The 24,458-nt window shown below is 41.0% G+C and overlaps 1 protein-coding gene and 1 long non-coding RNA gene across 9 annotated transcripts in view; one reads left to right on the top strand and one right to left on the bottom strand.

Moving 5' to 3' along the window:
* NLGN1 (neuroligin 1) overlaps positions 1-24,458 on the bottom strand; it is a 423,737-nt gene that overhangs the window by 305,452 nt on the left and 93,827 nt on the right. For 6 of the 8 annotated variants that reach the window (XM_084528879.1, XM_084528878.1, XM_084528877.1 and 3 more), the window contains exon 1: positions 396-956. The exons of the other annotated variants lie outside the window; for them this stretch is intronic. The gene's annotated coding sequence lies outside the window, so the exon portion shown is untranslated. Of the gene's footprint in view, positions 1-395; positions 957-24,458 lie in introns of those variants that run through there. 8 annotated transcript variants of the gene reach the window in all.
* LOC311441162 lies at positions 661-5,503 on the top strand. Its single transcript, XR_014695835.1, has 5 exons — positions 661-799; positions 1,738-2,087; positions 2,527-2,629; positions 3,199-3,370; positions 4,345-5,503. It is a non-coding gene; the product is annotated as an uncharacterized lncRNA (long non-coding RNA).

Genomic DNA, 24,458 nt, shown 5'->3' on the forward strand with positions numbered 1-24,458 from the left:
AAGGGGCGGGGGGGCTCCAGCGCTCAGCCCCCGAGCGAGGGGACGGCGGCGGCGGGCAGGGCCCCCCCGGAGCCCCGGGCTCGCCCCTCGCAGGAAAAGTTCGGGGGGGGGGCGGCTGCTGTGGGGCACGGGCGGCTGCAAATCGCCCTGCCAGCATCTCTTGCACCCCCCAAAAATTAAAAATTAGAAATAAAATTTTAAAAGGAAAAAAAAAAAAAAAAAAACAAAAACAAGGCACCGGACATGCACACACACCCGCACTGCTGAGCGCCCCCGGGCTCAGCACCGCAGCCTTGCTCGGGGGCTCCGCACCCCCCCCCAGCCCCATCCCGGCCCCATCCCAGCCCTATCCCGGCTCGGGCTCGCCCCGCAGCCGGCAGCATCAAAGTATTTACCAGTTCACGGCCGCTTTCTGCAATCGCAGCTGAAAACTGTAATTCAGCTTCGCCTCCCCCGGCTCTCTGCGAGCCGCCGGGTGCCGGAGGTTTCCCAATCGTGCCCCGGCCACTTCGCAACGAGCTGGATTTTTAGGTATTTTTCTCCCCTTTCCTCGGCTCGGGGCTGGAAATCCCCATCCGGAATGGAGCCTCATCCGTGCCGAGCCACCTCCATTTAAATCCGACCATCAGGCGAAGCAAGAGAAACGCTCAAACGCTACTTCTCCCCGGCTGCAAGCAGGCAGATAATCCGACTAATCCAACAGCTCGCCCCCGGTCCGAAATTGCCCTCCAGGCGAATCCCATCCGCTTGCTGGCCGCCGGCTGGGCTCCGAGCCGCGCCGGTGCCCCGAGGGTGGTGGGTGAGTGTGAGTGTGAGCGTGAGTGTGAGTGCGGTGGGAACGGGGTGTGAGTGTGCGTGCGGAGGGGAGGGGGTGCTGGTGATGGGGATAGGGGGGGCAAGCTTTTGGGTTAATCTTTTTTGGCTCCTGGATGGATGCGCGGCTCGCCGAAACCGCCGAGAAATCTGCTCTTTTTTTTTTTTTTTCCTTTTTTTTTTTTTTTTTTTTTCTTCTCCCCCTATTCCACGTTTCCACTCCGAATTGCTGCTGGATGAAAAATGGTACAAAGATACCCCCAGCGGCGGCGCGGCGAACAGCGCGGGCAGCCCCGGCCCCCGCGCTCCGCACCGCTCCGCACCGCCCCGCACCGCCCCGGCTCCCCCCGGGGTCGGAGCGGCCGGAGCGCAGCAGCCTGAGCTCGGGAGAGGGGGAGCCCGATGCGGGGGGCTCCCCGCAACCTCACGCTGCTGCTGGCAGGGAGCCGCAGCCGTGCGCCCCCAACCCCCCCCCAAATCCCAGGCGCTGCGCCCCCGCGGTGCAGCGTGCAGCGAGTTGCGCCCCGCGCAGCGCCGGGGGCAGGCGGCCGGCAGCAGCGGTTGCTGCCTCTCCGGCTGTCGCCACACACAAACCACGCGAGTTTTGGGCTTTTGCACGCTGTTTCTCGATTTGGGGTATTTTTGAAGCGTTTCTCGACGCTTCATTTTTATTTTTGAATTGAGGGAAGCAGCCCCGATCCTGGCCTGCGCGTCTTCTAGGATCACGGCACGGAGGGAAAGTTGGCAAGGCAGAGTATGTGGGAGAAAGGAGGGCCAGATCAGAAGGGAAAGGCAAATAGTCCTTTGAATTCTGAAAGGTCTATTCATTTTTTAAGAACAGACACAACCACACACTAAAAGATTATAAGCATCCTGAGTTAAGCCTCTTGGAGAGAGCTCATTAGCATCTCCTGTTATTTGCAGAGAGACTCCCCTTCACGTTGTGCTAAAAACCTGTATTTTGTTGTGTTGACATCCACCTCGCTTTAAAATATTGACGCTAATCAAGCACAGCACACCCACTCCTGTATCCAAGCCCCAGGCGAGGCCTGAGGGTGCCCAAAGACTTGCTGGGTTTTCACACCCCTCACCTGAGAGCACGTCCCAGTGGGGCACAGGCCAGTCCCAGCCACACCAAGCTATTTACGTCTCCGGGTCCCACTGAGGATCTATATCTAAATGTCCATGGCAGGAATGACAGCACACGGCAGCAGTTCATCCTGTGACATTTCTGTGTACTGGAATAATTCTGTCCTGGGCACATTTTTCACCTGGTAAGTATCAATAATTGTAATAGTCCATGATTAATTGTCAAAGTCCAGCATCCTTCGGTGCTCTGAAATTTAACTCTCTGACTGCAGCTGAAAGCAAATGGCTCTCAGATAAAGGGGGGAAAGGCATAGTCTTTGCTGACAGAGCAATCCTATGCACATTGTTATGCTATTCTCAAGGGAACACTAGGGGAAAAAAAGGTTTCAAAACCAGAAAGAAAATGTGCATATGAATATCAGTCACTTGCCACCAGCTACAGACAGTGGCTACAACCTGAAACCATCACCAACTAGGGCGATACCAGGTGAGCTATTCTGCCATTCTTCACCTGCATAAGAGCCTGGAGTAAATTTATCTTCAGGTGGTGTTTTTTTTTTTTCACTGAAATGTAAGAAATAATGAGGATATAAACTACATACACCCTTGTTTTCATTTGATGAGCCAGTGGAATCCAGCTGTCCAGTTTTCCTCTCAATTCTTCAGGGCGGACCTATGAAGCCTCCTCAGGTTCCCCGAGCCATCGTCAGACTGCTCCAAGAATCATGTAAGGTTATTGTCCCCTACTAACTACATGGGAAACTCTACCCTTTTGTCCCTCTACCATAGTTTTTTTGGGGGGACATAACTCCCATCCAATTGACTACAATCCCACCTTTGGCAGTCAAGCCTCCCACTGACCCTAACCCACCTTAACTCATGCAGAAATGACACCAAGTTGTTGCTCAGCAGGTTAAGGTTTCCTCCAATTCCCTCTCACAGCAGTTTGTGTGTGATACCAGTTCACACATGGCATTACTTTTGCTCTGTCCTATCCCCAGTGGTGGGATCAATATAACTAACTTCCCACCACCTTTCACTCTACTCTGCTCCTCCCGTTGAGTGCTTCTCCTCACTTCTTCCCTCCAAGGACCTCAGCAGCACAGCAGATCACCTCCCATCCCAAATATTGCTGGGAAAAGGGGAAAACCGAATCGTGGGGGCAAGATTTGGTTTCAGGTCTAGGAAGGGGCATAGGGCTGGACCAAGAATCCATGGAAAATGCACATTCCAGTGTCCTGTAATACTCTAAAATTTAACTCTCTGCTCCATCCATTCTCTGCTCCTTTCTCTCAGTTTTGAGAACCTGAAGCCCTTCATACAACCCTCATCCAAACACCTAACTTAAAAAAAAAAAGAGCAAAACATAATAATGAAACACTAAAAAGAAAAAAGAAGATACCAACGAGCAAAACCAAGCTAAAGTATGTATCTGAGGTATATAAAGTACTCATCTGAAGTATTACTGGTAAGTTTTTTTCTTTGACAGAAATTTCATGAGCTATTGAAACATACAACTTGGGATAGTATTATCTTTTTCTTGTAAATATAGATTTGTTCAGGATATATTTCCCAGGAAAAAAAATACTAACCTTATTAATAGGTAGAAAAGGTAGTATTGTTTACATATAGAACATTCTAATTATTCATTAATTTGCTTGTCTCAGGATGGCTCATTAAATTGTTTCTTGCAAGTAACTTCATTAAATATCTTCTTTGATTTCCTGAAACTTACTTAAGATTACTCACCTGTCCATTTACATTCTCTAGATTGCCCCCAGTCGCCAAACCTTTAATGAAATTATAATGCCTGTCTATAAGCTGCTTTAGTCAGCCACAGCTGCTTAGTTATTGCTATTCATTTGGTTTAACCTTGCCAAGAACAGAGTCCCTTAAAGACTCAGTCCCTCCTCACGGCGCAGCCATTTGAGACTCTTCACAAAGATACAGGGGACTGACAGTCCCTCTGTCACTTCAAGCACTCGTCCTTACTTGTTTTATTTAATGTTGTTCTTTAATAAAAACAACCACATTTAAAAATTGTGATACTTTCCTTGTATCCAAAAAACTCAGTCACTTAGGAACGGCCAGGCTTTCATGTACCAAGAGTTGGGAAAACAAGATGCACATAGTCTAAGTGTTTCAACTTCAAATCCCTTCTCTCACCTCCAGAAAAGTCCCCGAGCCTGTTGTCACATCCCATCTGTCCTTACCACTGCCGCCGTGCCTGACTTCAGTGGTCAGGGTCAGTGGTTCCCTTCCTCCCGGCCCGTGATGGGAATCGTACATTGTGTCATCTGGTGGGATTTGTATTCGGACATCATACAGGTTGTCCTCCGTGACATTCACTTTTTATCATTAGCACCTTGTACTGGAATATTTAATTGGTTATGTTGTATCCCTGCACTGTAGATTTATTTTGCATCTACATTTAATTAACAGCCATGACCAAGAGTCTGATAGATGGCAAAGCATTCTGTGAAGTTGAATCCTCCTGGATTAAAAGCTTGGCTCGAAGGTGTCAGATGCCCATTCAGCCTCAACAACTCACCGTCAGTTTCCTTCGGAGCAGCAAGCTCCTACAACACAACTCCTGAGGGCAGGGGAAGGGGAGGGACGTGGGACATGAGGGCCACACAAGACCTCTTCCTGCAGACTGACCTCTGAACGCTGCACTGCCTCGACCAGACGCTCGGACAGGCATGGTCCGCCCACGGATGCTCTGACATTCAGAAGCTCAGGTTCTTTCAGGTGCTGGTGAAGGACTGATGCTGATACAGAAAGCCACTGCCAGTGCTCTTACTGGAACTTCATCAGTAGATTACAACATGTTACACTAGTGTGCTTGCCAGGGAATTCTGAATTAATTATAAAATCCATTTCCTTGTTTATATGGCTGTGAATACTTTTAGCCCAGAAGAGTTTTATGGCTCCATCCCTTTCCAAAATTTCAGCTATTCTTTGAAGACAGCAGTGACCAAATATAGAAAAACATGGGGCTAGACTATTTTTTTTAATTACAAAACGCATTTATGAAAAGAGTTTTCTGTTTACACTATGTGAAAGCCAATCTATTGCTAGTTTTTTAATTAAATTAGCTTAAAGCTATAGTTGAAAAGGGTACTACGACAGTATGCTACTTCTGACAGGCTGAATTTTAAAGCATATGGGAATGTTGTCCAAAGAAGGTGGTGCACTACGTCAGTTTACAGGTAGCTTGTGCTCTTTTTGACCCAGTGAGAAAAGGACAGAGAACTACGAGCCAGCTTCATCTCTGGTGTAATTAAATGGAAGTTAGAGGAACCTTATCAGAGAATTGTGATTGTTTCCTGATACCTGACCTGAGCAGAAAAATAAAAATGTAGGCTGGATTGTTAGCATTTGCAAGTAAAAATAGTAAATTGTTTTTCTGCATGCTTTTAATGAAGAACATCTTTTAGTTTTCCACCAGCCAGTTTCCATAAACAGGGAAAGCTTCAAGATTTTTGAATTAAGATGCTGAAACCTTGACACTCTCTCAGCACTGATAAAGCATTTTAGGTCCTTATTTAAATCAGTCAGTAATAAGATGATTGTGAAATATATCATTATTTTACTTCCAGTTTCTCTTGACTTGATTGGAGTCTGTTTGCCTCCAGTTACGATTGCACTGATAACTCAGTGACCGATATAATTAGCCTGGCTGTCATTATGGCTCCTGGCCAAGAGAGCCCGACATTGCGAAGATATTTCTTAAAATTTCCTTTCAGATGCAGCAGATAACACCATGCATTAATTAAAACCCATGCAGTCCCAGTTAATTCCTCACAACTGAAAAGAGACGCAGTTCAAAAACACTCCTAAAGAGCTGTAAACCTCTGTCAACCAAAATGTGAGCTGCAGTCGAAAGAAGGCAGCGAGGCCTTGGGTTTGGGTACAGGGCTGGTGTCCAGGGGCTTTATCAGTGACCACGTGGAGACCTTGAGCCAAGCTATTTTACTTTTCCTACTTCAACTCCATTTAAACCATTCTGAATTTTCAGTCGCCAGGGCAGAGGCCACCTCCTCACTCATAGGAGAAGGAGGAGGAAGGAAGCTCAGAGGCAGGGAGGAGCGGGAGGGCCGCGGGCTGCTCTGGCAAGGAGCTGCCTGTGCAGGGCAGCCGGGCCCGGGTGCTGCCGTCCCTGCCAGCCCCAGCTGCTTGGCACCGACAGGCGCAGTCGTCGCAGGTGCAGCGGCGGCTCCGTGCTGCAGCGGCACTCACAGGGCCTCTGAGAGAGGCCAGGCACCAGAGAGAGCCGTGGGGCCTGCTGCTTCTGCCGAGCAGTCGACGCCACAGGTTTATGAAACGCTGCTATAATAAGCGTTAGGAAATAATGAGCCAAGAGTGAAATACTCTGAAAAAGAAAGCTCCCGATATTCTGCAGGCATTAATCAGCTTCAGTAGTGATGAGGAAGCCAGGAGATAGTATCAATATAAAAATACCACTGTACAAGCAGCAATACCTTCACCTGCTTATCTTAGCATGTTTTAAAGCTCATGACGTCTGGAGATCTGATTCACCAGGCAATGACAAACCACGCTGTCTTAAACAGACCTGTGCAGCAGACAAGAACATACAGATAATGCAGAGTTAAAAAAAAAAAAAAAAAAAAAAATTGCCAAGAATTTCCAAGGCAAAGCGACCTAAAGAGGTCCTAACCTGAGGGACCTGAAGAAATGTCATCTTTACCAGATGACTGCAGGCCTTGGGGGGAACACATTAATCCTTTGAAAATAAAGTTACTTTTGAGAAAGTAAACTGAAGACAGACCAAATCACTTGTGATTTCTGAAAATCTCATTGCAGTATAAACAAGCCATTATTTACAGCCCATTAATATTATTCCTGTAAAATCCAGTCTTTCTGGTGATTTAATAACAGGCCAACAACAGCAAAAGTCTTCCTCCTAGCTGTGTGACAGGAGCGTACTAGATGATGCACTGCTTTGTCTCTGGCTGCACTTACAGACACCGGATCATACCACATCTGCAGTACCTGGCTGCCAAACCCCACTAGAAAACTGGAGGGACAAACAGTACCACTACTCTGTGCACAATATTTGAGGATACCTCTGTATGGTACAAGAGAAAAAACAACCTCAGGAAGCCTTTGCTCACATCCTTGTAGGCAGAGATACAGGGTTATCTTGCTGAGTGCTCAGAACAGCAGTCTGCCCACATGAAAACCAGCAGATACAGAAGTTGTGAGAAAATGGAATTTATCCAAATGTTCCTTCTTGTTGTTGTTGTTGTTCTACAAAAGGAAGATTTGGGTCTCTAAAATAATAATTTTGCAATGTTCAGGAACATTAGGTACATGCAGGAAAAGAAAGAAGAGAGAAAGGGAGAGAAAAGGAGAGACAAAGAAGGAAAGACAAGGCAGAATAGAACAACTGTGGTGAGCCTATTATCTAATTGATGCCATAAGGCAGGAGCATATATTATCCTCTATACACTATGGTCATGTTACGATACGCACTCTACATGGAGTTTGAAATCTCAGTTGTCCTTTATACAAGGCCTGCTAGAAAGAACTGTAAGTGAAATCTGTACAAATATTTTATAACACCTGTCTGTGGTTAAATGGAATCCCAAAACCAGAAAGACATGACTTTGAATTTTAATCTTCAAATTTCTAGAAGGTCTTGGTTGCAGAATACAATGTTTTTATTCCACATCTGGCATTTGCAGAACTAAATGAACAGTGTCTCTGGCATTCAGAATAAGCACAATGCCACTTAATCTCTCTCTCTGTGGCAAAGTTTGGCATTCTCTTGTTGTAGAAAGTGAGTGCAGTGGTTGTCTACAAATAGTTTTTCTGCCAAGACTAAAGACTGCATGAGTTTTCTGTTCCTCACACCTTTCACTTCCTTTCCTGCTCCAGGCAAATAGGAGGCTCAAAATTCCTATGATTTTTTAATAATGATGCTATTTGATTTTTGCTGGTAAATACTATGCCAGGATTTCTCCTGCAGCTAAGAAAAAATCAGTGAAAGCTATTTGTGGTCTGCGCAGCAGCCAGTAGAGGGTGCAGGCAGCGTGGCTGCATTTCCTGCACGCTCGAGCTGGCCTCTGCTGCTGCTTCAGTTTGTTTCTAGTGTTGTATTATGGGTGCAATTCAATACTAAGTAATATGCAGAAATTGCACACACCTCAGCTTCTCGTTTTCTTTGTTCACAACTGTTTTCAGAGTTTACAATGCTGTAGGGATTGTGTTGCATACACGCAGCTCAGAGACTTGGCAAGAAATCATACGATGGCAAATGCAAGAAGTATCTGTAAGGTTTTTTTCATAATCATAGGAGTAAAAAAGGAGTATTTTCAATCAGTAGAAAAGTTTGTTTCTGCTATATTTTCAGGTTTTAATCAGGCTTCAGCCAAATAATTTTCCACTTAAATAATCCAAAACATTTCCCCAATGCTAGGAATATTATCTTTTCAAAATGATGTCAATTAAAGAGGGGCAAAGAGGTGCTGGCTTGCAAGATGAATGTTGCACTTGCCATTGTTAATGGGGGAATTATCTGAAGGCAGTATTTTCCTCTTTCCACAACTGTCTATGGGTTAAACAGCCCTGGCTGATGGGACCATGTGATGGACACTACTGCTGTGCAATCAGTTGCACAACAGTTGACAGCTGTTGTTTTGTAAATATTTTGCTGTAAGGCTAGCATGGATGTGAATAAGATTGTGTCTGTATAAGCATCTGAATATATCTGCTACAGTCCAGTGTTGCATATCTGTAATTCTACTTAGCTTGCAGTGCCCAGTCTACCCAGCTGTCTCAGTGTCTCTGAAGGCCAAAAGGAAACGCTGGGATTTAGGTGGGGTTTAGGCTGTGCGAACCTAAACCCAGTGTTTCAAGCAGCCTAAATCTCTGTTAGATTGAGTTCAGCACCTAGAGAATAAATGAAAATGTGAAGCTGTGCTTGATAACGCTGAATCGTAAAGGTGAGTAATTATCAAAGAACGAGCACAATGTAATAATCACAAGATACACCACACGAAAGGTTTTGTGACAGGTGAAAATGAACATTTTTACACGGGATGGAACTCAACTTTGAGTCTAAAATGAAGGATATACTTTTACTCTTGAGGAATCGTTTATTGATCGAAAGACCAAAACAACGTTGCTTGTCTCATTAACAGGTGCTATACAAATGACATCCTCTTTCTGCATTATCGGAGGTGCAGTTGTGAGATGCCATTCAAAGACTAGACGAGATAAGGCACCTTGCCTTAGCATACAATCTGACGACTTCTCAGAGTGGTTTAGGAAAATACGATGGTAAATTTTAAAAGTCAATAATTTCTGCCTAGCACAGGTAAAATCAGTTTTGTCCACTCCTTTCCAACAGAGTACCCACAATGGAAACAACTATCCACATCTCAAATGAAATATCTCAAATCTCAGTACCCGCCCCTGCAGCCATCTGGTTCATCAAAGTATGAAACAAGCTGAGGAGAGCTCATGTTCAACGATGCTCTGAGGGAAAATGACTGTCTGGCATCAGCACTGGAAGTAGGATGTGGCTGACTGATGATTTAGGATTGTTTTTTGAAAATACTGGGTAAATTGAGTAATTTGAACCAATCATCGAATATAACGTGCAAAACAACATTCTTCTACCCTGCAGTCTCCCTTCTGGGAAATCTGGAGTGGTGGTGAGTATATTTATCAAGAAAATAATGACCCCAAACAGACTCCTTGAAGCCTAAGATTTTTTTTAGAAGAGGAATCTGGGGAACTAATTAGGAGGAAATAGCTCCTCAATGTCCTGAGCAAACTTCCACTGAGAAAATAAACAATTTACTGACTCACGCAACTACAGACATGAATTTTTACAAACCCAGAGCACAGAAGGCCATGCAGAGTCAAAATCTGATAACAAAGAACCTGTATATATCCAAGGATTCACACCTGCCATGATTATTCTGATTTTTGTCTTTGAATGAAAAAACGGTGTTATACCAAAGAGGTGCACACGATTGTATTTTATTCAGTAGGAGTATATAGGGTGTGGAGTTCTGGCTGTGGACATTTGCTGACTGTCAGACAACAAGTGTGCTAGAACTGGCTTTGAAAACACTTGGCCTAAAAATACTCCATCTTTCGGATGTTCTCTCCAGAAGAGAAGGCCAAGTATTTTGGTTAACGAAGGAATAAAGCCATGAGAATGGAAAATGGGAGTGTATATATTTGAAAGGTACAGGAGGTACCTGGGAGCAATGCAGAGTATCACCAGAAGGTGTGACAAGTAAGGGGAGCACATCAATATTTAACCATAAGCACCAGCAGAAGTGTCCTGTCAGTGTGATGTGCGTAATTATCCCAAGGGAAGTAACTATAGCTCTTTGCTGACAACCATCGCTTTTCAACCTATCAGGTCAGCAACTGTGTATCTATACCAAACATTTTCATTAGCCTTTTCATTTTATGATGAACATACGAAATAAATATATAATTGATAGGCAGCAATAAGCCACTGATGTAGAAAACATAGCTACTGTGGCAGAATGCAAAACCAAATAGCTTATTGCTTTCATTACTGAATGCCTGAAGTTGGAGTCCCATTCTCTTAGGATTCTGAGGATATTTCTTATGGTCCACAGAGAGAGAAATAAAAGGCTTTGCAATAATAATAATAAAGGCTGAACACGCCGGCACCATATCAAGTAATACATATATTCACTCCCGTACAGTATCGTTTCTCAATAGTTCAGTTCCCTTGTGCTTTTAACGTGCTCTCCTTAAAAGACTTGTCAAGACAAATTGTCTTCCAAGTAAAAGAGGCAATTCCTTAATATAACTTGATAATCAGCATTTCCTAGAGAAGAGCGTTAAATTCCAGCTGCTGAACCCCTCTCTATTCGATCTCTACAGTCTTCCTTTCTCTTTCTCCTGCTGATGTCCTAACATATCTTCTCTACTTGATGTCCATACTGTTTAGGTGGCCAAAAGTTGTGAGTAGGACCTACTCTATAGTTTGCATTTTATATTTTCTGGATCTTGTACAAGAAGCATCCAAATAACTCCATACTGGACATTTGTATTTCTGACACTTTATCAGAGTTGTTATTCTTACATTTGTATGGATAGAACCAGTATGTTTTGAAAAATTTCTATAATGCATTAAGGAAACAAAGTTGCTGAGTAGAATACTGGACACAGAAAACTAACAGGAAAAAAAAAAAAATATATATATATATATATATATATGTATATTCTAGGTTATATCACTTGCCTTAACAGATGATATTGTGAACTGAAAATATTTTTATCTTATACTGGTCAGCACAAGTTATGGCTGCAATTAAACTACGTTGGGCACAGTGCTCAGCATATGATGCCTTGATGGATTAAGATAATGATGTAAAACGGGGCAAACAATGCTAAGATTATTTGTATCATGTCCTCTGTGTGTTTGGGTTCTCTGAAAAAATTGTGGGTGAAAATTATTTAGGAAGAAATCTTTGAGATGTTGTTCATCACATCGATGTTAGCATAAATTGCATCTGATTTATAAAAAAATTTCGCTAGAAGGAATATTTAGAGAGTTCATTCTGGCTAGATATCATGTAAAAGAAGATTTATATATTTTAATGTTTAGATCATTGTTTCTTGGGGAAACATGATTGCATACAATTTCCAATTTCATCCTCATTTTTGGGCAGTTCTCAGAAAAAGACATCCAAACCAGCAATCATTTATCTTTGATTTAAGCACAATTTGATGCCTACTTAATATACATACAAAATAATTCAAGACAGTACAAAACGTACATTTGACAGGCTTCCAAATGACACCAGTGCATATTAATATTTTGACATTTACAGGCATAAATTCAGGGGTGGCTCTCATGCTAGATGACTTGAAAAAGTCTTTGTAATAATGGAAGTATAAACATTATTCATTTGTTCAGTGTTTTAGTTGCATATGCTGCATGTGTTATTTCCTGCAGTGCTTACAGGATCACGTTAGTCAGAGATTCTGCTACTTATTTACCCATACAACACCATTACTACCCTTGAAATGCCAAGAAAATGCTGATTTGCAGGGTTTTACTACAGAACAGATTGTAATTATTATAACAGTCTCTAGAAATTCTTTGTAAAATATGACTGTCATAACTATGCCCTAGAGAGCAATGGTTAAATAACAATATACATATATAATGTCATTATTATATTGATTTATATAGATGTAACATTACCTAGACTATATGTGAAAGAAAAAAAAATCAAGTCAACTGTTAATAAAAGGAAAAACTAGTCATGCAACTTATGCAATCAAGAAAAGTTTTTAAACCAATGTTAAACAACATATATACATTATTCTGTCTCAGATCTGTATTTTGAAACATCCCCGAAGCAAGCATTTGATAAATAAAAGAGCAAACCCACTCCTAGATCAAACTTTTTGCTTTTCACAGCAGGTTTGACTTGACACAGCCAGAAAAAAGATTTCTTCAAACAAAGCCTTCTAAATACAACTTCTTTTCCCCAAAACCCGTCAGCTCATTATTAGTTCTTCAGGAAACTGTAAGCCATTTGCAGTGAATGGTAGGTTAAAGAAACACATGAACTTCATTGTTACTGAATGAGGATTCAAACTTAACTTAGTCTACACTGGAGATTTTTGAAGCTAGGTAGCTCTACCAGCTGCACAAAAAGGCTGTAGCACTTTGTTTCAGCAATGCACTCCTATACCATGAGCTGGTATACACAGATGTTGCTATATTTGTAATAAAATTCTTGAGGACATAAAAGCCCACATAAAATCAGGTTAAAGGCTTTCTAACCAATCATTATTGCAATCAACATACATTTCTCACACTGTTTTTTTGACTTAAACAAAATTGAGGCCAGAGGACAGCTGGAGGCTTATGGTTCCTACTGAAAGAAACCTGTCTACTGAAACAAGATCATCTTTTCTATTTATTTTTGTCCTTTTAAACATCCAGATCACATTTCCACTGATTCATAGCCTAAATCTCTCTTTCAGCTGTGTAGTGATGGAATGGGCCAGACAGAAAATATACTTTTGCTCAGATTATGTCCCAATGTCTTTACTGATTCTTTAACCCATCTACAACATAGCTCTTTAAAGATGATACTTGGTTAGAACAGACAGAAAACGAAAATATTAAGGAAGCATTAATGGGGGACATAAATCCTTACCCTCATTCAGATTTAATATTTGACTGCTCCAATGATATCGTTCTGTAAGGCATGTGAAATGGGATGAGGGCAGGAGGATGGTAACCTCAGAGGAAGTTAAAAACTGGATTTTTCTGCACTCTATTTTTATGGAAAATTGAAAGATTTTAGAGCTTGTATAATAAACTTGAACTTCATTTTCTACTGTGTGTTTTATGCACAAAATACAGTTTTATGTGCTGTATCGTATTCTTAAATAGACAAAATTCTTCAGACCATGCAACATACTGAAAATGAGACACCAGCTTCATTTGAGAAAGCCAGTGGCTTCAACACAATAAAATCTAGTACAGATTGAAACAGGCAAACAAAGTGAAACTTTTCAGCTAAATAATACATTAGTTCAAACACGCCAAACAGAGAAAAGTGTTTATAGTCTTGGGACTCTATATGTTAATACATAGGCAGCTGGGATATGCAAAGCACTGAATTGAACATGCTAGCCCACAAGAAATCAGAAAAAGAAAAAATAAATAAATAAATAAATAAATAAAGACTGTGAGGAAGGGCAGTGAATGCTTGTTCCTGGCAGTTTGATAGTAGAATTAAACTATTTCTAAGCTAACAACTAAAAATATGTATGTGTCAGAAAGGAGGGAACTGCTGATGTGAACAGGAAGAAAGCCACAAAATAACTATTACACCTTACAAAAGCAATCTGAAAAATACTGCCCAGTATCTGAATCCAGTCCTGAGTTCAGAAATCATACATAGCTACCCTTCCACAACATTTCCCAGGCATGGAGGTCACATGCACTGGGCAACTGAAGATGCCTCACTGACTGCACCAAATATGTTGGTTGGGCAAAGGAAATGCACCTGTTTCGATAAAAAATAGGAAGTGTTATCGAGATAGAATAAATATTCCCTTTCTACAAGACTTAAATCCACCAAACAAGGCAGCATGGCTGATGATACAGCCATATTAGGGCATATAAAGGCCCCAGGACTAGTTCTACCCAGCACCAGCAGGACTTCCTTTTAGTGGTCAAACATCTGCAAAAGACAGCTGATCTCTTTTGGAAGCTGCCACGTGCTGTTGACAGCTAAGATGATTTACTGGAGCCATCAGAAACTTTAGCCTGTGTGTGCTTCTCCAAGTATCTCAGAACTATTCTTCTAAAGTAACCAAAGTCAAAACAATCCATGCACCCAACTCAAAAGAGCCTAATATCAGTAGCAAGACTTCCTTTCCACTAGCAGCCAAAACATTACCACTCCCAGACCAATAGTGTCTACAAATTAAAACATCCACCAACATTTAAAAACTTGATATCAAGTGGAGACTTGACAGGAATTCCCATCAAGTCCTCCTTGCTAGGTAAAGAGAAGGCCTTCTCTGGAAATTTGATTGATGATGTATTCCTCACGTGTAGCAGGGCTTCATATTGTGCCCTAATGTATTACTTTGGTACATCATTTATATGCTTCTGCTACAGCATCAGTCATCACTAATGGCCTAAGACCTTCCTCATCTTTCACACAGCATTCATCAGAGCTGGCTCCTCTCTTTGTCCCTTTCTGACCAAGGTACCGATTGTCATCTAAATTAATTATCATCAAAACATGACAGCTACCATGTTAGCTATTGAAAAGTTCAGATTTCTGAAAGCAGAATTCCGTTACTTGTCTTTGGTTTCGGCAGGGACCTGTACAATGCTACTTCCAAATTGCCAAAGTCCTCTCACCTCTCAGGCCGTGTTTCTGGTGTCACAAGCAGCTGCTCTGAAACTGCACCACTGTAACTGGCTTGCAGAAACCTCTTCTCTTCCTTTTAACCCAAACTGAAAACTCCATGCACATAGCTGTCATTGCTTTGCTTTGGAGAAGTGTAAATGGCTTGAACCACTAGTAACAGGAGGGAAATGGAGGGGCCTAGGTAAGCTCTCTGCTTGTCACTTCCTGAGTATGAAGACTGGGTGTGGCTTTTCAGGTGTGCTTTAGCACCTTCCATAGGATGTCTGCCTAGAAGATGGCAGAATAAATTTTCTTTTCCCTCTTCTAAACCTTTCTCTGCTACAGGTTTGTTTCATCACAAAAAGTCGACAAGCTCTTTTTAACTGGAATAGTATAAAACTGGACTGAGAGCTTCCTGCTTCTCAGTTCAGGCTTTCTGATACTTCCCAAAGAAGGACACAGCTATTCTTCAGCAATACTTGCCAAGCAAGATGTACTCTGTATTGCCACTGTCTGTCCTATTGCTTCAATCCAAAGAGTAATGCCACCATTCTGGTATAATTGACATAACACTGGATAGCTGATCAGTATAAATCACTATGTCCTAATGAAGGATAAAAAGAAAAGGAACTTTTATGTGCACACATAATTCACAGCACATTTATATTGGCATTTTTCAAGAGCTGAAAAGGTATATAGATAGAGGGTGAGGCAGGACAAGTGAAATAAAGAGCTATGTGATATACTCACAGGGAATCTGTTCTGAGTGCAGACAAACTTCTGAAAACTTTTTAAAGGTCATCGATACTCAAGTTTACACTGAAAATTTGTTTTGTTTTCACTCTTATTCATCATACTAAATATGTTATCCCCCTTTGTGATTTCATGCCATGTTCAAGCAAGTTATTAAGTTTCTTAGGCTCAGTGTTACTATTCAAGAACCGTGTATATTTATGATCCATTGATATACTACTGTAACCATTAATAATAATTTATTTCAGGTTTCAATTAGCGTGACTGCTGACATGAAATACGGTGAAGAACTAGCAAAATAATTATACTGATAATAACAACAACAAAAGATGTAACCACCCATACAGTACATGGAAGCTGCATCTACTTTAGGAGAACTTGCCGTTTTTCAGTGGGATTCACTCAGCATGACAGGAAACCTCCTATGAGCATGTGAAATTTGAAATCTGCAGAATCTTTTATTTCCATGTAATTTTTATTTCCATCCTGCTGTGCCATTTTGAAGGCTTTGTTGTCACTAATATTCAAGATCATTTTCAATAATTGGGACCCTTAATTTTACCATCTCCTAAAAGGTCATTAAATCATCAGTCTCACCTTGACTCTCCTGGGAGTCCCATGGAGGGGAACCTTACCAACTGACAATTTGGGCATAAGTGTTAAGTAATGTAGGAAAATACAAACAGTGTGTTCACCAGAAGAGGATTGGTGCCACTGAGTCATTGCAAAACATGGCATGCTTCTCCAAAGTGAAGGTTGCAGCATGCCACCTTTCTTTTTGAAGGAACTTTAGCAGCAGGTATGCTGACCCTGCTGTTAACCCACCCCTGGCAGTCTCAGGCAGCCTTTCATTTCTCTGGGAAAGGTGAACAGAACAGGCACATCTCCACAAACCCTTACATGCAATGAGTCTGGCTGCTTGACCTTCACGCTTTTCAAAGATAGGGAACCTCCACATCAGTAATGACAGACACAGAAAAATGCCATACAGCAGCTAATGCTCTTTCCCAGGCTTCAAACATTGTACTTTTAGGTTTTGCTACCTTTTTTTTTTTTCCTGGTAGGATAACAGAATTGCTCATACTTATTACTGGCAAAAGATGAGCAGGTTAATGACAAGACTGTAAAATGAAGCTCCATTTAAAGTCAGACTAACCCCAGCAGCAAGTACTGGTATCTCCTAAAAACTTAAATGAGTCTGCCAAAATAGTTACATACGTAGCAACAGCCGAAAGTAAATCCAAGTCTATGGTCCTAAGGAGTAAGTGTAATCACTATTTTATCTCCATTTAAGTGATACATTAGGACAGGAGGAACACCACTGTGTTCCTAGCTGCATAAACAGATATTTAACAGTGGTAGCATTTTATGCAAACTACCTATTAAGCTACTAGGAAAGTGCCAAAAAATGTAGCAAAGTAATTAAATAATGGACAGGGCCTGAATTTTATTATAAGCTTTCCAAACCACAAAAAACAATGCCAGAAGATAGTATAAATTTACTATTGTTTGAAATTCTTTCATACTGTGTATTCTTAAAGTTCTGTACTCTGATCTACTCTTTATTACTCATCCACAAAACATCTAGTGATTTCTATTACAAGTCCCATCCATTACAGTATTAAACTTAAATTCAATATACACTGCAAGGTCGTGATCCCACTGGTGATGAAAATCTGTGCCTGGTACAGCCAGCTTCATTTAAGGCTTAGATCTCCTGACCTACTGAAAAAATGAGACTCACAAGAGGCATGCTCGGATGTCAGAAAGAGTAGACTCGGCATCAGAGTGAAAAGTTTACCTAGTATCTCCAAACAGTTTAATTGCATGCCAGACTCTATTTATGAAGTCCTTCTGATGTTAGTGTTCTGGAAGAAACCCCCTCTGGTTATCCGATGTCAAAGTTGAAATTAGTCCTTCAGATCAAATAACAACAACAAATAAATATTTAAGCCAAGCTGCATGTGTATTATACCTGCCGCTGGCAACAGTAAGCCTGTAATCTTTGGAATCTCTTCAATTTTACTCAATATTTGCCAAGTTAAGTTGTACTTTAGACTCTGTAGTACTTCACTGGCAAATGTAATAACTCAAATAATGCTATTGTGTGGAAAGTAAATTGCACATTCTGGGCTGAATATATACTAAGGATGAGGCCAGAGTGGCATAGCCCAACAGGTGGCATTACTAAATTATAGGGGACCTGTCTTAAGACTTCAAATCAGTTACTTACTTATATTGAAAAAACACTTGATTCCTTAAACACGTTCACATCTTTATCTCACTCCTCTTTGCTTTATTATTTTCCTTCCTTCCATCTTCCTATTTTCTTTTTAGCATCTGAAAGAGTTATTGTTTCATCTCAGAAGCAGTGTGATACTTTAAATTGTTTACATTTTACTTCTGGAGCCATAAGCTAGGATTTGTCACACAAACAATGTGAGGTACTTTATGTATTCTTGATGTATTGGGTTAATTAATACTAATTTTACCAATCCAACTATCTCACCAGCCTTGTCTCTTAACACATACTGTCTGGACAAGGACTTAGCGAGATAACAAATCTAGACTAGTTGCATCATCCATCAGAAGGTAGAAAATTACACAAAAACCGTCTAGTTATTGCCTAGCAACAGCATAGTATTGCCTTAGTATTCTGATTTGCTAAGGCAGCTTTCTTTCAGAGCAACAAGGCAGAAGAAGAAATGCAGCATGCTCTGGATGCAGAAGGACATCCTCCCAGTTCTATGCCCTACAGTCAGAACAGGTTGGCTGTGTTTAACACAGATCCTGAAGGTCTTCTGTCTGTGTCTCTGGGCTAAATTCTTGCTGAGCTCGGGATGGGAATACCTGTGGATAAATAATATGAATTGTTTATGTTGTTTTCCTTTCCTGACCGCACAGGAAGATGACCTTTCTTACTTGTACTCTTACAGACAGAATTCTCCTGATGGAGGTATTGGAGAGGGCTAAAAGGCTGACCATTCCCTGTTCCTGCGATCTCCAAAACTCATGAGATTGAGTTGTAGTTTCATGTTTAGTGACATCTCTACTGCGTTAGCTATATAACGTTCCCCTCCCCAGTATGAATAATTACTTTAAAGTCAGTCTTCTGCAGCAAGGTATCTGCTCATGAATGGTTATCAAGAATGAGGGTTTTTAATCTAGTCTAATAAGCTAGAAAAGGCAAAAATAGAATTAGGCTTTGAGCAAGGATGCTGGGATTTGTAAACCACTCTGGGAATGTAAGGACGCTCCTGAGCCACTGTTGGTTACGTTGCTCTTGCTGTGAAAACACTGGTAGAGGCCACTCCATAGATTAAAACAGCAACTGCACAGGAAAGGGTGGAAGACTAAACGAAAACTAAAGAAAAGCATTTTCAAACACTTAGGGACTATACGTGACACTTCCATTGTTAGGGATGGGAGCTGTGCCAAAATGGTTATACGCAAAGGGAAGAGACAGTTTGGAACACTTAAATGGAAATATTTTGTACAAAACGTGTAATTAAACTGTGAAACGCTCTTTCATTGTAAAATACAAAGTCTAATAGCTTAGGAGGATGTACAAAATACTGAGATATTGTAGACATAAAGACACATGTAATGTCTCATACCAAATTACTTTTAAATAATGTATTAGTCTATATTGATAACACAGAAAAATACTTCTTACTGTTTGAGATATGGTTATCAACCACTAGTGTATATATTATAACTGCTCCCCAGAAGTGCATGTCCCAAATTGGCAAAACAAAAAAGAAAGGAGACAGCCCATTTTCTAATGCTCCAGGGAATGGCATAAAACTGGTCTTGATATGCAAAGCTGAGCCCTGTGTTCCCATTAAAAAGATGCATTTTCCAAAGAAAGACAAGGAAATTAAGTAAAGGACATACTGAGTTAATTCACAGCTCATAGATGGAATCCTTGATCTACTGAGGGTAAACTGATTAAATCATTGGCTACTTCAGCCATTAATGAGAAAAAGTATATGACTTGCCGCTGGTTTAAATGGTTTAAAGCTGAGATACTATCATAGAAAGGACCAGGTGATGAGCACTAAATATGCTTTCTAGTCCACAGATAAAGGTGGGTGGGATAAAAATAACAAAAATCCCCTGGCGATAACTTGCAACAATTGTTTGGCAGCGCAGAATTTTTTGAAGAAGATAGAAAAAAAATACAAAGTATAGAAAGGCAGGGAGAGTTTGATTTCTCTTTACAGAAAGAACACAAAGCTTGCCCTTCTCGCATACCAACAGTGGCATAGTGACACCTCATTATTTTGGAAGTCGCTACTACAAACAGCTCTACCAAACAATAAGCTACTGATGTACCTGCTTCTCCTTTTGCCTTTGTCTCTGAAAAAAAAAAATACACTGTGAAGCTTAGTATATAGTTATTAATGCCTTTTTATTCATATACTGAAATACTGAAATATTCATTTTCACAGGAAAATAAAAATCTCTCAAAATAGCATACCTGAAGAAAGTAACAGCACTAGAAACCATTAAACTACAGTAACAGAAACTTTAACTAAGAAAAAATAGTAGGTCTGTCTCAAAAAGTGATAGAGCTGTTAACGTTCCACTGCAAAGGCATCAAAACTGTTAATTTAGCAGTAGCTTCAAATTCTAAGAGGTTGTGTTTTCAAATTTTTATTATATTTCATAAAGTTGGTTAAAATTACCCTTCCTTGGAATCTTCCCCTGATATTTTAGAAGAGAAAACAATAACATTACAATAGTTTCTTTAGAAATTCCAGGTACAAGTCTTCCCCAAACACATTCAGTGACATGTCACGAGAGTGCAGCAGACTCAGACAAACCCAGGTTATTGGTGATGTCAACGTAAATTTTACATTCCTCTGCTGAAAGACATTACTTTGGCTATAAAAATTTCAGTAAGATCCTCCAAATCCTCAGTAGCACACACAGAGAAAGTTCCAAAGGTGTGAAAGAAAGGCCAGTGCTGTCATACAAGTTGTGCTTTTTGCTTGCTAGAATGTATTTAAAATTACCTGCTTTAGAACTAAACTTGGTCAGATTCTGAGAGCAAGGAGCAGATCTGTATCTTGCATAGCCAACATCTGCAGCAAATTATTATAAAAATATACAAAATCTCACATCAGATTAGAAATTTCCACACTCACTTCACACGAACAAAAACTTCTGTGTTAGACAGAAGATGGTGGCTAATCTGATCCCAACATCTATATATAAATTGTCCTACTATGAGAGAACTCTGAATTCAATACAAGTAAATCTATTTACTTATGTTATACCATGCTTTATTATTTATAGTTACCAGGCTTAAAAATTATCCAGCATTGCCTCAGGTGACTTTATCACAATTTCAGCAATAGCTCACATGCAGCAAATACTATTTCATGATTTAAAACAGCAGGAGACCCTAATGTGCAACCCACATTATTTTGTTTCCTTGAATAAAAATGAACTGTTGAGAAGAGAGAGGATTTCCTTGAAGATTCTCATGGATTCAGCAAGCAAGACATGTATGCCACTCCAAAATATTCACTAGGTTATGTAAAGAAAAAAAAAAAAGAAAAGAAAAAAAAAGTGCAGAAATGAATGGACTTTTCAAAAGGTAGATTTTGAAGAAGCAAGTTTAAGAAAATTGATGTGAATTAAAACAAGTCCAGATAATCAAGTGTAGTAAAGGAAGGATATTACCAGCTATGCTTGTTCCAATAAAACATCTACAGGATGTGTCACAAATGAGAACAGAAGCCAGCGTGCAGAAGAAAGGATGGGGAAAACAGTATCAAGGATAAAATGACAGCGTTAAAAGGTAGAAAGAATCTAGAATACAGGAGGATTATGTAAATTATAACAAGAGCCTGAGGCAATCAAAAATACTTGAGAAAGCCAAATTGAAAAATGAGCATCAAATAGTGCAAAGCATCGCAACTAATACCAAAAGATATATTAAGCATAATTATACAGCAAGCAACTGACAAGAGAAAAAGGTGATGGAGTGTAAAGGAACAGGAAGGCTATACAGCAATTATTCCTGTACCTATCCTTAAAACTGAAGAGGGCAGACATTTGCCTAAGACACAACACACAGAAGTGATGGTGAGGATTTAAAAGAAAAGGTGATAATCCCAAACTGTCAATTAACTGGATTGTTGTTCTTAAAACCAATAAGAGACCAGCACCAAACAACGCTCATCTAAAAGTACTACATGAAGCAAGCATAGAAATTGAAGAAGGTGTAATGAAAATTTATATTTAGTACCGTCATTTCAAGAAACTGGCATGGGGCCAAGCAGACACACAGCAAGAAATTACCAGTCAGTTCATTTCCCATTAGTTGTCGAGCAAGTCTTAGACAACTATTAAAAGGATCACACTGGGGCTGGGGAGGAGGGGAGCAGGAAAATTCAGAGCATAATCAAGGACAGCTAATATTGTTTCAGGTCATGCCTCAGTAACTCAGATTTCATTGAGCTTATTACTGCCTAGCCTGGCAAAGGGGTGCAGTAAATGTCAAAGATGTTAGTTATTTAGATTGTCAGAAAACATTTGACAAAGCTCCACATCTAGGAGGAACTTATCAATGTTATAAACCAACAGACAATAAGCTCTAATGTGTCAGCAAGTTCTAAAATTTGGTTATTAAACATGCAGCAGCACTGCAGAGTTCAAGGTGTTAGAAACCAACACAAGAGCAGACAAAGAAAAATCAACACTAGACCCGGAGTGACTAAAAGAAAGGTTACAGATCTTTCATACTGATATGCTTCATGGAGTGGAGAGTGCTTCTGCCAAGTCACCCTCCAGAGCAATTTAGATACAGGGTAATTAGATCTGTATCATCTTGACAAGTGGATCCAATTAGTTAGAACCAGGGTGCGGAGGTAAGAAGAGGACAGTAGGGAGCACAGTGGTCCTGGAAGGAACCAGGGGAGGAACTTAGGCTAAGGCTTCCACTGTCCCTGCATTACCAGCACCACCCCAGGCCTGTGCCGACCACAGGCCCATATGCTCCTGCCTCGCAGCACGATGCAGGCAGGCGCCCCTCCTGATGGTGGGATAACAGCTTTTGTCTATTCTGGAGGAAAGTCATTTTTAGACTCTCCTAAATGAGGACTGTTTGCACCTTTGTGTGCTGTTAATGCCTGTTGGCTCCCTATCCCTTCTCGCTGTGTGGTTGCAGTGTATTTTCATGCTAGTCATCCAAGGAAAGGACTTCATCCAGTTACCAAGCAGAAAACCTATTTTGCTCTTCACAAAAACCAGCAAGCTTTATTCCTTATTCCCCCACACATTCTTTGCGGCTGCGATTGTGAAGGTGTGGGGCAAGGGAGCACGAGCGCCAGCGCGTGAGTCATGCTGCCACACAGAAAGGGATGGCAGCAGCGGGAGAAAAGAAGTCACGCGCTCTCTCCCTGCGCCCTCCGTCACCTCTGCACAGTGAGCAACAACCTGACATTTGACAGCCCTTTTAGCTCTTGCATATCCTCCCTGCCCTCTTGCACAAATGCTGTGCAAGGTGAGTGCCCAGCCGAGCTGCCAGGCATCCCACGAGGGGTCGGAGAGGGAGGCGATGTGCTGCACTGTGCTGCATGTGAGCCAGCCGGCGATGAGATGAAGAGTGAAATGAAGAGGAGGAGGAGGGAGATGTTCCGTGTTGGACACAGCTGGGAGAGCCCAGCACCCAAAGGAGCTGGCAAGGAGAACACCCTCCAGAGAAGTTAAACAGAGAATGAGGGGAAAAAATAATAAAAGTCTTGGCTTCCGCAGGACTGTGCATCTGCTTAAAATTGTGTTTCTGCTTAAAGCATATATTGGATCCTTAATTCATGTAAAGGCATTGCAGCATTCCTCTCCTGCATGCAGGAAGGTGAGGGATTATTGCAGTTAATAATTCGGTTTTTGGTCTTCACTCAGCAATTTCTGATGCTCGTTTTAGGGAAGGACTGGACACTACCGAATAAAACAGCATATGGCCTGCCTATGTACAGGCTGTAACTGGTAATATCTATACATATAAGCAGCTAATGTTTATAGAAGTTGATGTGCCTTGTACATGATCCCTCTCACAGATAATGACTTGATATGACCACCAGTCACACTGGAATAGTGGAGAAATCACTCTGCTCGGAAGGACAGAACTGAAGAAAACTGACAGCTATCAGTGGAGCAGGCACTGGGACTGCTTTATTATTTTAGAAACCCTCCTTGTGGAATGAATCACAAAATACGTGTCAAAGAACTGTAGAACAAGAAGCTAAATTCCAAGGGAGTTTTGAATACTTCCCTGCCAACAAAGTTGGGAAATGAAAGACAGCAGCATTTGAAGAGACTAGGATGGCCAAAGCTTCAGCTGGTGCCCATTGATGGAGCACCCTTGGGTTCCACAAAGTAAAGCAGTTTACAGAAGCCAAGCCCTGAGTCTTTAAGCCATACCCTGATTTGATGAGAGGTTTTCCTAAACTGTGCTCAACTGCTAAGAAACAACATTGTGTAATTTGTAATGAATCAAGCCTACACTTTCTTAAGGTCTTCAGATATTTTTTATTTTTCCTGAAAGGGCAAGTAAATAACTCAAATCCCCTGACAGGTTTATTGGAGAAAGAAATGGTAGTAGTTTGCATCATAAAACATTTTTTTCTTGGAAACTATTCGAGAACTATAGGAGAGTATTTAAAGTCATTTCTTTGGCTGAATTAAATAGAGAGAAAGATTATGTTGATTTATACATGGACAGGTTTGTTCCACTCCGTTTTATTTAAAAATAAAACCAAGTGAAAAGGGGAATTAATAAAACAGTGGCAAAACAGAACAACCCCCTACCACAACACTTTGCAAATTCCAAGACTCCCCTTTCCAAGATAGACTCTTTTATCGCCGAAGTGC

The sequence above is a fragment of the Aythya ferina genome (genome assembly GCF_964211825.1).
Source record: "Aythya ferina genome assembly, chromosome: 9".
Lineage (NCBI taxonomy): Eukaryota > Metazoa > Chordata > Aves > Anseriformes > Anatidae > Aythya > Aythya ferina.